At 50.8% G+C, this 15,194-nt stretch overlaps 1 long non-coding RNA gene across 1 annotated transcript in view; it reads left to right on the top strand.

Moving 5' to 3' along the window:
- The window catches only part of LOC135921821 (uncharacterized), a 262,348-nt gene that overhangs the window by 15,176 nt on the left and 231,978 nt on the right, over nt 1-15,194 (top strand). Inside the window, exons 2-3 of the long non-coding RNA XR_011508662.1 lie at nt 995-1,204; nt 3,653-3,801. This is a non-coding gene — a long non-coding RNA (uncharacterized lncRNA). The remainder of the gene's footprint in view (nt 1-994; nt 1,205-3,652; nt 3,802-15,194) is intronic.

Here is a 15,194-nt window from a genome sequence, read left to right as displayed (position 1 = left end):
GTGCTGCGTCGATGCCATGTACGACACCTTTAAGGAGACCCTCGGGTGTTAATAGATACACCTTCACACGGTGTGATCTTCCGTGGAAAGTGAGGCTCATAATTTTCATGAGTGGGGGGGGGGGTGACGCGGTGGCCTCGTGTGGGGTGCTCAAAATGATAATGCTCGAGCCGTGTCGCAGGCGGGCGAAGAAGTCGTCCCCTGTGTAGGTCGGCGCCCCTCCAGTGGCTTGGACGATCGCCTTGGCCACTTGTGGGTCTGTGGTTTTCGAAGGATGAGGCCCGGGTTCGGGCGTATGATGGAGGTGCGCTTCGGCGAGACCTGCTCCTTGTAGCCGCGTCTTTAGAAATAGGTGTTCCGGCTCCGCGCTCCTCGCACGTGGCTCGCGACGTGGCTTTCGCGGCGGCGGCTGGCGCCTGGGTTAGAGCTAGCCTTAACGGCGTGGTTTTAGATGCCGGGGTTTGCCCGACAGTGTCTTGCTCACCAGTGGATTGTTGTTTTTGTAGGCGGCGTTTTCGATGAAGGGAAACGGGCTTTTGCCACTGGGATTCTTGATTGTGGGACTGCACCGAGAGGACGGGAGACGGCCCGGACAGGACCTCGTCAGGCAGGGGTCTCGGGTGACTCTCGGATTCAACTTCCATGGTTTCGGTGTCGCTGCGGCTTGATGGGAAATGGTGCCGGGGTTTCACGCGATCGTGGTGTTCCGATTCGGGTCGCCCCCACAGCTCACCGTCGACACGGTGGCTGCTTTCGGGTCTCCAAGCTGCCGCGCGCCAGCGTTCGGCGTTGAAGCTATCCCCGCGTCGGCGTGGCCGAACGAATAGGGCTCTCGTTGGTCTTAAAAAACTGCGGCTCACCGATGTTCGGTTCCGGTGAGTCTCTTCTATGTTTCCAAAAATATTCCGCTGATCCCAGTGGTACCAGGAGATCTTGGGCGTTCTACATTTACCACCTGTATTAAAATTGAAGCTTTTCTTTGTGGAAATCGCAGGGTATCGTGACCGTGGGCGCTGCGGCCTGATGGTTCCCTTGTCGAATAAGCCAGCCAATCGCAGCGGAACACGTGCGCCACGCGCGCCGCTGTGTTCCTTGAAGCACCATCAGATGACGCACGCATCCGCGGCAGCAGCGGCGCCGACCGTGCGGGGGAAAGAACACAAAGGAACCTGAAAGCTCGCCTTCGCGCATCCGCAGCTGCAAGGTAACGACGAAGTAAACACTTCTTGCGGATAGAATGGATTCGAATTGCGCTGCGTACGTGTGCACATGCTGCCTCTGAAACCGTGATGCGTTCAAAGCGTTCGTCGTACTTGCTATTAGTCAGATACTCCGCTTAACAAAAGGCTTACTTCTGTGTGTATGTGTGTGTTCCAACTCTTCACGTACTGACTCAAGGCTTCGCTGTATATAGATTCCAACTCGTTCAATCGGCTGCAATTGTTTTTCTAGTGTTGTTTCTATAGATACCATCATTAGCAGGACAACAGGCATTATATTGGGTGCCCCAGCTTACATTAGCCAAGTTATTCCTCGAAAAAAAAAAGAATGAAGATTTAACTGGTGCAAGATACGACCTTAAGACCTACGTTGCTCGATCATCGCACCTCTGACAACCGAATGCTGTAGGTTTTATAATTGTATCTTGCACCCTCTCTTTTAATGCTCTCTCCCCCTTTCTTTTGCATTTAACAGTTTGGCTAATGTAAGTGGGGACACACGGTGTAGTTCCATATGGTTCGTATAGTTCCATATGATCACCCGATATTAGTTGCCTAGTGGCTATGGCGCGGCGTTGCTAAGCTCGAAGTCGCTGATTCAACCCCAGACTCGCGGCCGCATTTCGATGCAAGCTAAATGCAAGAACGTTTCTGCATAATTACATTGAGGTGCACATTTAAAAATCCCAGGTGGTCAAAATTAATCTGGAGTCGTCCAATACGGCATGCCTAATAATCATATTTGGGCTCTGACACGTAAAATGGCATGAGCGCGCCCCTATGCAGCTGGAATCCTCGCTTATGACACGCTCCGGCGTCGGCGCAGCTGTCCACTAATCAAGCCCTTTCCCGCAGTTGCTATGCTTTGGGAGCAACTGCGGTTTTTTGGTCGTCACCACGACAACGCCACCGAAGCTTGCGAGCCAGGGCAAGCTTCGCTTAAAAAGCCCTGCAACGCGTATTCCTACGTTCGTATTGGTAAAATCGAGATGTACCCGCTTCTTTTTGTGTTATGCGAAAGCGTGAAATGGCGCATTGAGCGAAAAAAAAAGACTAACTCTTCCCCTACCGGAAAATGGGAGTAAGCGAAGCTTGGTCCTGCGCGCAGCTGACCTTCGTCACGGGTAAGTAACCTACAGGTAATGGTGTTGGATTGCTTCGCCCTCCCGTCCCTCAGCTCGGGGTTTTCTTTTACTTTCTGTCGGATTGACTGGGCTCGGGCGGCTCTAGCGGCTGGATCGGCGCGCAGACGGCCAGTGTTTTCACGGGCGAGTTCTCGCCGTCGCTCGTCGGACGCTGCCCGTTCCTCGGGGGAACGCACAATGCGTGGTCGTCCCATCCATTTTCCTAGACTGAACGAAGCCGGCCCGGCCCGGCGCAGCGCGCGAAACCCTGTTCATCGCTGGCGGAAGCGAAACGGCCATGATTGGGTGCGCACGTGGCGTGAGCGCGCGCCTATGCAGCTGGAATCTGTGCTAACGACTCACGCTGTGTCTCCGGCGCAGCTGTGAGCTCATCAAACCGCCCTTTCCCATGGCTGCTATGCTCGGGGAGCAACTACTCTTTTGCGTGACCACGACAACGTCACTTGTAAGGCAATGCAAGCTTCGATTGAAAAGCCGGTTTCTGTCGTCTGTAGCAGGGAAACGGCAGATAAACTTCCCTTGATTCCGATGCTACGTAACTAGCGCGCTTTGACACAGCAGAGGCGGCGAACAGGAGCACCTACTGTAGCAACAGCGCGCCACGTGTTGCATGAGGGGCGAGGGCATCTACGCGACGCCACGTCATCCTCGCTTGCTCATGGAAGCCTGTGTCACCCGCGCATTTCTTTTTATTTGAGTGGCAATTCTAATGCGGTGGCTTTAGATTAACTTTTCTAATATGCAGAAAATATCAACTATGATTGTTAACGTAAGCGAATAGACCAGCGCTTCTGGTAAGTTATATATTCGACTTGTGAAGGGAGTAATGCGCTTGAAGGCGTATGTTCGTTGCAGTGAGGTTACTGGGGTAACGCTTGTTGTTTCATTGCGTAATCTCGCAGAGAACAGAGGCGTTAACCGGTACATCTATAGCGGTGGTATATATACCTCTCATGTGACATCACGGACGCAGCTTCTCGTAGCGCTAGGACCCAAACCTGGCGACCACGACGGCGTCACTGCACCTCATCATCACTCGTACGTCGTTTTTTACGGCAAGCTCGGTGCAAAACGTGCCTTTTGCGCTATATCGTGCTGCTAGGCTCCTTGTTTGAGCAGCGTCTCAACGTGCTGCTAACTTTAGAAGCCGGGCGCGACGATGTCAGTGAAATATGTGGCTACGCATACGAGAGGGCTTGTTGTTGGTATATGCGTGTTGTCCCCAGCCGCTCTTCACCCCCCCCCCCCTTTTTAACTATGATAATATGTTTCTCTCTCTCCTTCCAGCGGCGCGAGCTCCGGCGTAGAAAGGACTGCCATTCCCCTCTCCGGACGCTGGCGCCCTCTCCCGCAGCTGCCGCATGGGAAAGAGTGACGGGAAACGAGGAGGGCTGTCCTTTTGCAGCGCTCCACCAGTGCGATGAACAGTTGCTGCGGTGAGTAGTAATTTCCTTCCTTTTCTTTTACTTATCCATCTATTACATAACCAATTACTAGTACAATGTCAAAGCGGTAGAACGAGTTGCATCTGAAATACCCGTCACAGTTGGCGTTTGTCGACGAACGCCGCCTGCAGCACGTGACCCTTTTCCTCGGCGCCCTTGCATCGGTGGGGAGAGTCCGACCACTACGGAGTTGGTCAAAATGGTCGAATACATGTATTCGCTTAAAAATAATAATATTATCGTGCCGCTAATAATAATAATAAAAAGATCCCGCCTCTCTACTGGCGCGCCTCCGCTCACCTCGTCCATCGAATGTTTGCTTCCCTGGATCGCCGCAACGTGCTTCCACCGCCACCTGACGCGCCGTATCCGGCGTCGGCATCTCCTCCGGATTGCGCACGGTCGTAAATACGACACCGATAAGAGAGTGGAGTGCAAGCTGGAAAGTATTAAAAAGGAAAAAAAGATAGGCTTGTACCGACGTGTCTCGGATGTCTCGAGCAGCTCTTGGATTTCCATCCGTTTTCCTCGCTTTGTTTTATCGACGTCTTCTCATGCACGACGACTCCTTGGCCGCTGGTCGGAGACCTGTTTGTGTGGAGAGTGGGCTTCCCGGACATGAACGCTCAGGAACCGTGAAAGGGTGAGGGGGTGTTACAGAGGGTGTCGCGGGATTACGTACAGGCGACGGCCGAAGGCTGTTGCCCTGCTCAAAGTTTTTTTTTTTTTACTTCCCGCTGACATATAAATTGCTCAATGCGCATAATTAGTCAGATGTATACATACCGGCTACAGAAAATAGATTTTCACGTTATGTAAGTTTCACTATGAATTTAATAACGTCTGCAATAATTTTCTGCCTAATCGCTGCCCAGTTGTGGTGTATTTGTTCTTGCCGCACGCAAGGCTATAGGAGTGGAAATGTTGTGTACGTTGTAATAACCTGTAGCAACGATGTATTGTCGCTAGTCACTCGCGTACTCTTTTGACCGCTTCACGAAACGTTCAGCTTCGAACAATTTTGTGCTGTCGGTTTAGACCGTCGCCCAAGCTTCGGCGCACTGATTCAAGAGTGCCTCCATGCACTTATTCTTGATACGTTGGCGATAGCGTGAGCGTAAGTTTTGAATTCGAATTTAGGTGGATGCTTGTATAGATATAAAATGCGAGACAATTACTGTGCCAGGAAGCGGCGCTACTCTCTTTGTCGCCGCGTAACGACCGGTAATCATCACTCTTACCGATGTTCCGATATCAATCAATCAAGTTTTATTTTCGCCGCAGACAGTAGTACATTGTTACGGCGAAAATAGGGGGCCAGAGAAAAAAGCTGCATCTGTGCAGCTTGACTAAGCTCTAGCCACCCGTACAGCAGCAGTGACACGACGATCCCCCTGCCCCTGCTTAGGTGAGCGATACAACGCTGGCGGATGAATGAATGTTTTTTTTTTTAGAGCGCAGCTCTTTGGCGTCCGTTCCTGGGTTTCGCGTCGTCGTCGGCGTTGTCGTCGGCCTCGTAACCAGCTCCGCCCCCCTTTCATCCCCCCAGCGCTAGCAGCGACCGACTGATACCGCTGGATGCCGCTGACGCCGCTAGAGAGTCAAGATAACGTGACTGCATAGAACACCGTCGCCGCCATGCAGAAAGAGGAGGAAAGGGTGCCCCCCCCCCCTGTTCTTGTGTGGCGGATAGGGTGCTCTTCAGTTGCCGACGCGCCGGTTATTTCACGTAGGCCCCAGCACGTCGACGAATACGTGACCACCTTCCCACGGCTAGACCTGGTTCTTAGCGCTGCGGAAGCGAGGGTATCATATTGTTTGTGTCGGCATCGGCGGCGTTGTCCCTGAAACCAACTCCGCAGCTGGGGTTGACTCACTATCGGCGTCAGCGGCATCAGTCAGTCGCTGCTATCTCTTCCCTCCTCCCTTTATCGTGTTGTCCGCTTGCTGCGCGCGCTTCTGCCCCCATTGTTTGCCGCTGGGTGTACACGCCGCCCCCCTCCCCCCTCTTCCTGCGAGTCTCCGGTTGTCAAAGCGCCGGCTCGAACTTAATTCCTTTCTTCGCTCCTCCTCCAATGCAACCCCTGTGCGGTGGCAATCAGAGAGCCAGATCGGTGGCGGCGGATCTGTATATGTGCACCGCCCGAGCCGAAATTGCCGCTGCCGTTCGCCACTGCGAAATTATCTGCCAGTTCTTTCTGAGCCATGAGCGAGACGACCGATGGAAGTCCTCCGTCTGCTGCTGCTGCTGCTGCTGCTGCTGCTGCTGCTAAACGAGCTGCCAGAGCAGAGGCCCAGCGCCGTCGCCGTCAGAATCCAGAGGTGCGTGCCGCCGAAGCAGAAGCTTACCGTCGCCGCCGTCGAGATGATCCAGGAGTACGCGTCGCCGAAGCAGAGGCTAAGCGCCGCCGCCGAGAAGACCCTGCCGTTCGCGCCGCCGAAGCGGAGGCTCATCGCCGCCGTCGAGAGCAACCAGCAGTAAGCGAGGCTGAAGCAGAAGCTCATCGCCGCCGCCGAGAAGACCCTGCAGTTCGCGCCGCCGAAGCGGAGGCTCATCGCCGCCGTCGAGAGCAACCAGCAGTAACCGAGGCTGAAGCAGAAGCTCATCGCCGTCGCAGAGAAGACTCTACCGTTCGCGCGGCCGAGGCCGAGGCCAAACGCAAACAAAGGCTCGCATTTGCTGCGCTCAAATTTCGCATTAGGAAGTAACGTAATCGTCGGTAATTTTTTTCTATCCTCGACGAAAGCCGTGCATCGCGAAGGGCCGCGACAACACAGCAGCCCTTATGCAGCAGCGGCCCGCGAACTTGGCCACGCAAGTTCATTCCATTCCTTAACATGTCGCACACTGTATTTTGCAGCCAACTACTGCGCGCGACTTCCCTTCACCGTTCCGAATTTCGCCGCACAAATGGAGCGCAGTGCGTTAGCGATCACCCTGTCGCATTTCCGACACTAGGTCGCACAGTGTATGGACGCAGTCGTAGTAGTTTCTGAGTTCGAGCGCTTTCGCCTGGCAGCGTGCTGCGTGCCGCCGAAAGCGCCATCTCCTTTCTTTAGGGGGAACTATTTCCCGAAAAGGGTCTGCAATATCATGGAAACTTGACCGGTAAACTATAATGCCAGTGAACACATGGGCACCTTTTCTGCCAAATAAAAAGAGATTAATCGCGACATGATACCTGTGCATGTCATGTCGGCTTACAGGTATCTCTAAAGCACGGATACCTTTTCAAGGCACACCGCTTCAAGTCTTTGAAGGTATCTTGAAGTGTACGCGCAGGCCCGTCTGCCTTACCTACATCAAGGTGCCTGATATATGAAGCAAAAAAATGTTTATTACCAAGAAGATGTGTAGAAATCATCGATAATTATCAGCGTGTGCGAACAGCGGAACGGTCCTATATAAAGATATTCGCTTTATTGAAGGAATGATGCGCGTGTTTGTTGACAACTTGCGGGGCGGTGATTTGGCATAGCACGTGTTGCTGCAGAGCGCTGTTCCGTAGAGGACGGAGCCATTAGCTAGCACACCTATAGCAATAGTATAGGCGGCTATTACACATACACCAATTCGTCGCACGTACGTTGTCTCAAGCGACGCGAGCGCCGTCAAGAAAGGCGGCTGTCGTCATCCTCTCCCGCAGCCTCCCCCACGATTGCGAAGTCGGCGAGGGAAGGAAGGCTGTCCTTCCCGAGCCGGGCTCCGCCACATCATCTAACGCGTCCCAAAGCTTTTCGTGCGGTAGCGCGTGCGTCTCAAAGAGCTGAAATAGAGAGTTTGAGTTATACGGGGAGACGCATTAAGCGACTCGCGTGACGCATAAGTGCTGCAGCACTGCGCACGCGCGGTTCCCTTCAACGTGCGCTTCGGGGCCGCTAGGCGGCCGCGTCGGAATAAGCGTCCCTGCGCCAAAAGAGATCTCGTTACTCCCTCCGTGAGCGAGAATTTCCGGCAAGCGAATTGAGACGGGGATGTAGCAATCGCATGGTTTCGGGTAAAGAGCAAAGAAAAGAAATTGAGTTAAACACGGCGGCGCTGTCGCGTTCTTCAATCTCGCGGCAGCATTTCGCGATGCACGCTGGCGGCGTCTTCGTCCGGAAAGCGAAGGCGGCTAAACGCTGATCGCAATGAAGCCGGTTGCAATGCACCTTTGCAGGAAAATGCTAGCACGTTTTAGTATATACCCGAATGCGTGCGTACGTGCATGTGCGTGTGCATACGTGCGGGTGCGTGTATGTGTTTGTGTGAGGGGGGATGGGGAAATATATATAGAGAGAGAGATAGAAGAGAAAGGGAGGACACCGAATCTTCAGAAGCAGAAACCAAATGCTCCCAACGTACGCTGTCGGTTTAGTGGGGTCTTAATTTGGTGCCACCGTTTGTCTTTGGCTGCCTACCCAAACACCAGTCAGCGTTGACAAGATTCAGAATTACATTCTAATCTCCAGCACGCTTGCTGTAATCTATAGCAGGCGGTGATAGCGCAAGGATCTGGAATATGCGAATGGCGTTGAAATGAGAGTGGTGTGATTTTCTTTTTGCTCGCGTTATTTCGAGGTCTACACTCTCTTCCCTTTTCGTTTTGTTGTTTGCATTTGTTCCGAAACAATTTATTCTTTTTTTCATATTAATGTAACTGCACCTACACCACCGTGGCAAGCGAAACAAAAAAAAAAAGAAAGGAATGAACGGCTTTCATATAACGAACGCTATTGCACGGCCGACTGCACAAACGCGATGGCTGACGATAAAAGCGCCGTCTGGCGTTAGGGCGCGGCAGTTTTCGCAAAGCCCACAAACTTTTTTGTTGTTGTTGTTGTTGTTGTTGTTCTTTTCAGACGACTGTAATGAACAAGTGATAATGGCCGCTCTGCGCGGGTTGTAGTGCCGGGCAACGCGCAGTGGCTGGAATCCTTGACAAGCAAATTGAGAAACCCGCCTCTTCGCGGTGGCAAAGAGCTGCAAGGATACACGTCGGCCGCTTCGTTGCTCGTACACAAGTGTGAATGAGTTCCACAGTGCGGCGCTGCCGGACCCATTGCGTTCTGCGTATGATCTATGGAAGTCTGTAATGACGTTTCTTTCGCTAATGGCCGAGCGAAATAGTCTCGATGTATAAAAATGCGCGGGCGCGCGTATAGTCTGCGGCAAGTTCATTTCCTAGTTTCCATTAAGGGGTGCGTCGTTTCGCACCGCATGCTATATGAAAATGGCCGCGCCGCCCGCGCGTATTCATACTTTGTTTGTTTAATGCGTATACGCGCTCGGAACGGGTGCAGTTCTGGCGCGTCATGATCGAACTCGAGTCATTGCCTCTCTATAGCTGGACTGGTGCGTCTTTCCATATATGCGCACGGTTCACGGAAGCGATTCGTGGGTGCCTCTCCATTCGATTATATCGTTCGTATCGCGCCATTAGCCGCATGCATAGCTGTCTCTGATGCAACATCGCATTTAAGGGACGCCAAAGACCGACACTGAATGAGATTGGATGGGTAAAGTGCAGTGGCGTAGCTAGGTCGTCTGGCACCCGGGGCCCTTAGCTCCTCTGTCACCTCCCCCCCCCCCCCCCCTCCCGGGTGTAGTCGAGGAAGGCGGGGATATCGACAATTTTCGGGTGTCTTCAGACGTATATGACACCCCCGCACCCACCCCCCACCCCCTGCTGGTTCCGAGCACCCGGAACCCACGGCCCCCCGGCCCCCTTTGTTGCTACGCCACTGGTAAAGTGTCAAAAGTCCGCTTTCAATGAGTTGTTGGAAGAAGGTAAAATGACAGGCTGCGAACTTCCGTCATTTTAATTTTCGGGCCCGAACCTCGCAACACCGGTATTTCAACGTGACGTTACAGATTTCGGGAGCAGTTTCTAATATCCGGGCAGTTGTGGGCTCAGGTCGACACTAGGAGGAACCGGCAACTCGGAAGCGCTTAATTGTACTTGTGCGCCGAGACAGAAGAGAGAGAGGGGGAAAGAAAGAAAAAAATGGGAAAGGGATGGGCAATAATTCTATCCCATAGTTTCGCTACGATGTTGTACAATTGAGAGTGAAACCTTGTGGTCCGGAGGTGCCGCTTAACCTTTCTTTTTTTCTTCGCAGCATAGGCATAAAGGTTGAAATCAAGCGGTACTGCCTAAGTGCACCTGTTTGACCAGCGCCATGCATTAAGCAAAGTTCACGTTGCACGGCTGTGCTAAAAGAAATAATTGTATTATTATTATTATTATTATTTATGTATTTATTTATTTTTTGCTGATGCCGTGGTCTCTAGGCATTTGCTCGCTACTGTACGTGCGCAATGACCGCTGTGATTCATGAGGATTGCGCATTTAGGCTACCACCTCTACACTGCATGCTAATATGGACAAATGAAACGCGAACAATAAACTTAAAAAGTAGAACATCCTTCGCTATATAGTAGTGGCTGAAACGCACGATCTGCTACTTACCCAGTCGCCAAAACGGCGTATAACCTAACGCTAAGTGTACGTGCCGAAGTCATGCTGGCATTGAATTGGTGAAAGGGCGCCTTCCAGTAACGCCTAATCAGCTCGCGTTCCTTTTATGTCGTATAGTATATATTAGGTTTGCAGTGAATGCCATGTGCAGCATAATAACTACTGTCGTAAATTTTTTAAACTTATTGACCTGTATACTTATAGAGAGCTCTGTATTATATAAACACAAATAAGAATACGATGTTCACGCATTCCTGTTGGGGTACTACAGCTGCGACGTGAATGTTTCCATTTGCAGTCATACGCCGACCTTCATAACGAAGTGCCCGGTAACTGCGAAATCCTTCGTTATACAGGTCACTTCTTTGTAAAAGTCGGGCGCCGTATATACCTTTACAATAGAACAGGTTGTAACCACGTTCGACAAACGAAAACCTTTCTATTTAACGTGAATTTGTGAGAGACGCTGCGAAAAACATTCGCTAAACTTTCTTTTTCTTTGGGGGGGGGGGGGGCACAGTTTTGTGCGACAGAAATGCGCGGGTGCAGTCAACTTTCACTGTACCGAATTTCACATCATTCTCCGCGAAGAAAGCTGCACATTCTCGAATGTCGCTGTCACCTCCGTTGCCGTCGAAATTGTCGGCTCGTTCACAGGATCTTCGTCACCGGTGCCTTCGTTGACGTTCGTTTCCTCAGTATAGATGGCTTCGCAGACATCGTCGGCCGTCGCGTGTACGATTACGTCATCACGTCGTCGTTTAACTGCGACGTTATTCGCCAGGCGTTGCACCCGCGCTGATGCGTTGTACAACAAGCACCGCACGAGTTGAGCGATCCATTGAGCTGCGCAGCAGGACTGCTTCCGACGTCAGCACCCTGGTCGAGTGCGTCGCTTGCGCTGCCGCTAGCGACGAGCGCACCTCTGTGAGGTCTGCGGAGAGTGCCAGCGGCACCACGCTACGTTGCGTTCGTTGTAAAGCAACACAGGTTCGTTGTAATGTTCGTTATAATGAGCGTTCGTTGTAAAGCAACACAGCAACGCTCCCTTAGGGAGCGAAAGCTTAGGGAGCCAAAATTCGCTGAAGATGCAAATTCGTCCTGTGGTGGTCTTCGTTGTAGAGAAATTCACAACACATATGAAATATGGGAATTTGCCCGCGACATGACCGGCCTTTCGTTATACAGGTACATTTGCTGTAGAGGCATTCGTTGTATAGAGACGTTCGACTTTGTAGCGTTCGCGGCTCATATCAACACTTTAGTTGGACGGTCCGTCATAATGGCGAGTTCACCGTTCCACCGTTCCGACGTAGTTTTGAAAAGGTTATGAATTTGCCAAGCTGTTCGTACAGCTTATTATCTTTTCACAGATCTCTTCGCTTGAACTTCTGCGTAGATAGGTAGATGCCTTCCCCATTCGCATAGCTCCCAAGGCTTTCTTTACTTCTTCCAGCTATACGTTACCAGCTATATTCTTATTAATCAGGAATCCGACTCCTAGTTCTCGTCTCTCCGCTAAGCCCCGGTAGCACAGGACGTGCCCGCTTTTTAGCACTGTATATGCTTCTTTTGTCCTCCTAAATTCACTGAGCCCTATTATATCCCATTTACTGCCCTCCAATTCCTCCAGTAGCACTGCTAGACTCGCCTCACTAGATAACGTTCTAGCGTTAAACGTTGCCAGGTTCAGATTCCAATGGCGGCTTGTCCGGATCCAGGGATACTTAGCACCCTCTGCTGCGTCACAGTTCTGACCGCCGCCGTGGTCAGTTGCTGGCCGGGGTTTGATTGTTGTATTCATATGGGAGGTTGTGGCCAAGTACGGCACCAGGGTGGCCAATCCTGCTCTGGTGAGGGAGTGCGTTACCGGTTCTGGTCACCGGGATGAGGCCGCACTCCAGACCTGTTTATGCAATTTTATCAACACGCGGACTTTTTTTTTTTAATCCGGTGGAAAATTGCGTGGCACCGGGATTCGAACCACGGTCCTCTTCTTTTTCTTTTCATCAATTGGGCGAAAGACAGCAGGAATGCCGTCAAGCTTCTCTTTTTTTTTATACGTGACAAACGTGAACGACTCTGCATCTTCCTCGCGCTCCATATTCTCTTCCTCGTTAAGCGTGTGCATGGATGTCTTCTCATTGAAGTGGTCATCATCATTCACCCCCCCCCCCCCCCCCCCACCTTTTTCTAGCTGCTCTCATCCGACATGGTACCGGCTTTTCTCGTAGCTTCCAAAAGGAGCGATGGTGGTCTTATATATAGGAATTCCTGATGGCTTTAGGCAAGGAAGGGTTAGCTTGCTGGTCCGCACCACAGCCATGCTGCGATGATGGCGGCCACACCTGTGAGTCCCGGCTGGTAACTTGTCCCTCCGCTGCAGTGTAGCGCAAAATCTCATACGGTATACTGAAAATAATCAAATTGACAATGTACATAGAGAGGGAGAGAGAGAGAGCATTGATTGCTTGCTTGCTTGCTTGATTGATTGATTGATTGATTGATTGATTGATTGATTGATTGATTGATTGATTGATTGATTGATTCGTAATATGACATGTGTGCCGCAAGTGACCCGTCAGTGCGCAGTCTGAACACGCAGCACGCACCGCTCTACCTCAGTCCGAGTGTGTGTGCAGGCGTAGTAAAGCTGCAACGAATGCCCTTGTAAGGCATGCAGACGTGCGCCTAAAACGACTTCTGCTGCGGCAGCGCCGGCCCGCCTCCTCGCACAGGTCGCGCCGCCCTTCTGGACCGCACGCAGGTCACACGCGTGCGTGGAACCGCTGCCAACAGCGGGCCACCTGAGAATTACGTGCGCGCCTGGGGGACGACGTGGTCCAGCTTCGAGCCATCCGAGCGTGCTGATACACGTATGTACAAGGCGAGCGGGGTACACGGCCCCTAATGGATCCCAGTTGCACGGCTGTCGGATGAAGCTGTTCGACAGGCAGGGACGATTAATGTGCGGTCCCTGCTCTCTATCTCTACTTCTTTCTTTCTTTTCCTTTCTCGTTGCTACTGCTTCTGGTGAGGCGGCATGCAGCGGCCGCCTTGAAGAGTTTCCCAGCGGTCATGGCTGTGCTGTTCAATCCGCACTTGGAAGCTGACGCGACGATTGAGAGGAGGAGTCATCAGTTCTCTTGGCCTGCCGCAGCTCGTGGTGGTGTGCCTGCTACAGCGCTCTGATACTGGTAAAGGGGCACTGCAACATCTTTTCTTTAACACTGTAAGAGAACGTCCGTGAACTATAGGCAATGCTGCCTTGAACATGTGAGCCAACTATGATTGCCCCTCTGTTATGCCCCGCTTATGACGTCATCGATCCGCGTTACGACCTATGGACGCCGCACATTGTGCAATTGTTTGCATTAGGAGTGTACTGTCGAGCGAAAGCTAGCGCTCGCATGCACTCCTTCAGGATTTGTGGACTGTTTCTAAGTTTACGCACACAGGTCCCAAAAGTTCCCTGGAACATACGCGAATTAGAACAGCATATAAATATATAAGGTCACTCTAGCTGGCATCAGTTTTGCTGCAGTATTATAGAATGATTGACTAATAATTTTTTTTCTGTAATGTACAAGAACAAAGGCACATATAAGGGCTATAGGAATCCGGCACGTTACTTATATAGAACACATCGAAACAGTTACGTATAGCAAACTAGGGGACAAAACACTAATTTTTCTTTGACTAACTTGCCTGTCGAAAAATCTATGACGGCATACTTTTGGGGGGTCATGACACACTGCTGCCCCATCACGGCTGGAAATATGCACATCTCTCTCTCTCTCTCTCTCTCTCTCTCTCTATATATATATATATATATATATATATATATATATATATATATATATATATATATATATATATATATATATATATATATATATATATATATATATATATGCGAGACATCGAGGCACCGAACACGATTGCTTCTCCGTTGAGAATTTTCCAAATTTCGGACTTCCAAGTGCACGGCTGCGGCCCTTTCACGAGTGTATATGGTAAGTCAAATAAATAATGTCAAATAAATAAATAAAGTGGTAATTCAAATAAATAAATAAATAAATAAATAAACAGCTCAGAAAAACACCAAATCAGTCTGTACTGGAAATAAATTACTCACTTCGAAATATATGTCTGCACTTTTTTTTTAGCGGGAAGAAGCCGCTAATTAGCTGAAAAGGAGGAGGCCAAAGCACGTCTTTGTTTTTCTTATTCTTCTTGAACTGGTCCGTACGTAACACCATGTTTTGAATATGTGTGGCTGTAATTCCTAAGACATACTAATTCAAGCCTTCGTGAATGTACTTCCAGTCATTTCGATGTTCGTCTTGGTGTTTCCCTGTCGGTTATCTGCAACACTTGTGCGCTGTCTTCGCACGTGGCGCCAGACTGCACCAACTGCCTTCATTTTTTTTTGCGAATTTTCGAAAATTTGTTCATTAGCTTAGTGTAGTCGGTAGGTCTGTCCAGTATGCGTTTGTACATACGTAGCGAAGTGGACGAAGGGAGCTTGCTCTGCCGATTCATTTGCGTGCAAATGTGTCGGCGCACGAGGTATTCAGCGGCGGCTCTAACAATTCCTAATTATTCACGTCCACTTCGGTGGTCTTCCCAGATTGTAACAATTTCGATATATCATGTGTGTATCACTCTAGCAGCACTGTGACAATATCACAATATCTTTGACCCGGTTGATAACCATCCGCTGACTGACTTGGGGTTTTGTCCGCATTCAAGTGCATGGGCAACATTCATAAAACGAACTCAGCTTTAGTTGTCGCGGTGCGGTTGCTTTTACCGCATAGCCTTCGCAAGCACGCAGGCGAAGCCGATGCTACTGGGCGGGTGGCAGTTCAACAACAAGATGACCCAGCTCTCGTCTTACGGTTCGCCCACTCTTTTCGT

The sequence above is a fragment of the Dermacentor albipictus genome, chromosome 9 (genome assembly GCF_038994185.2).
Source record: "Dermacentor albipictus isolate Rhodes 1998 colony chromosome 9, USDA_Dalb.pri_finalv2, whole genome shotgun sequence".
NCBI lineage: Eukaryota > Metazoa > Arthropoda > Arachnida > Ixodida > Ixodidae > Dermacentor > Dermacentor albipictus.
This window is presented reverse-complemented; position numbering and strand designations above follow the sequence as displayed.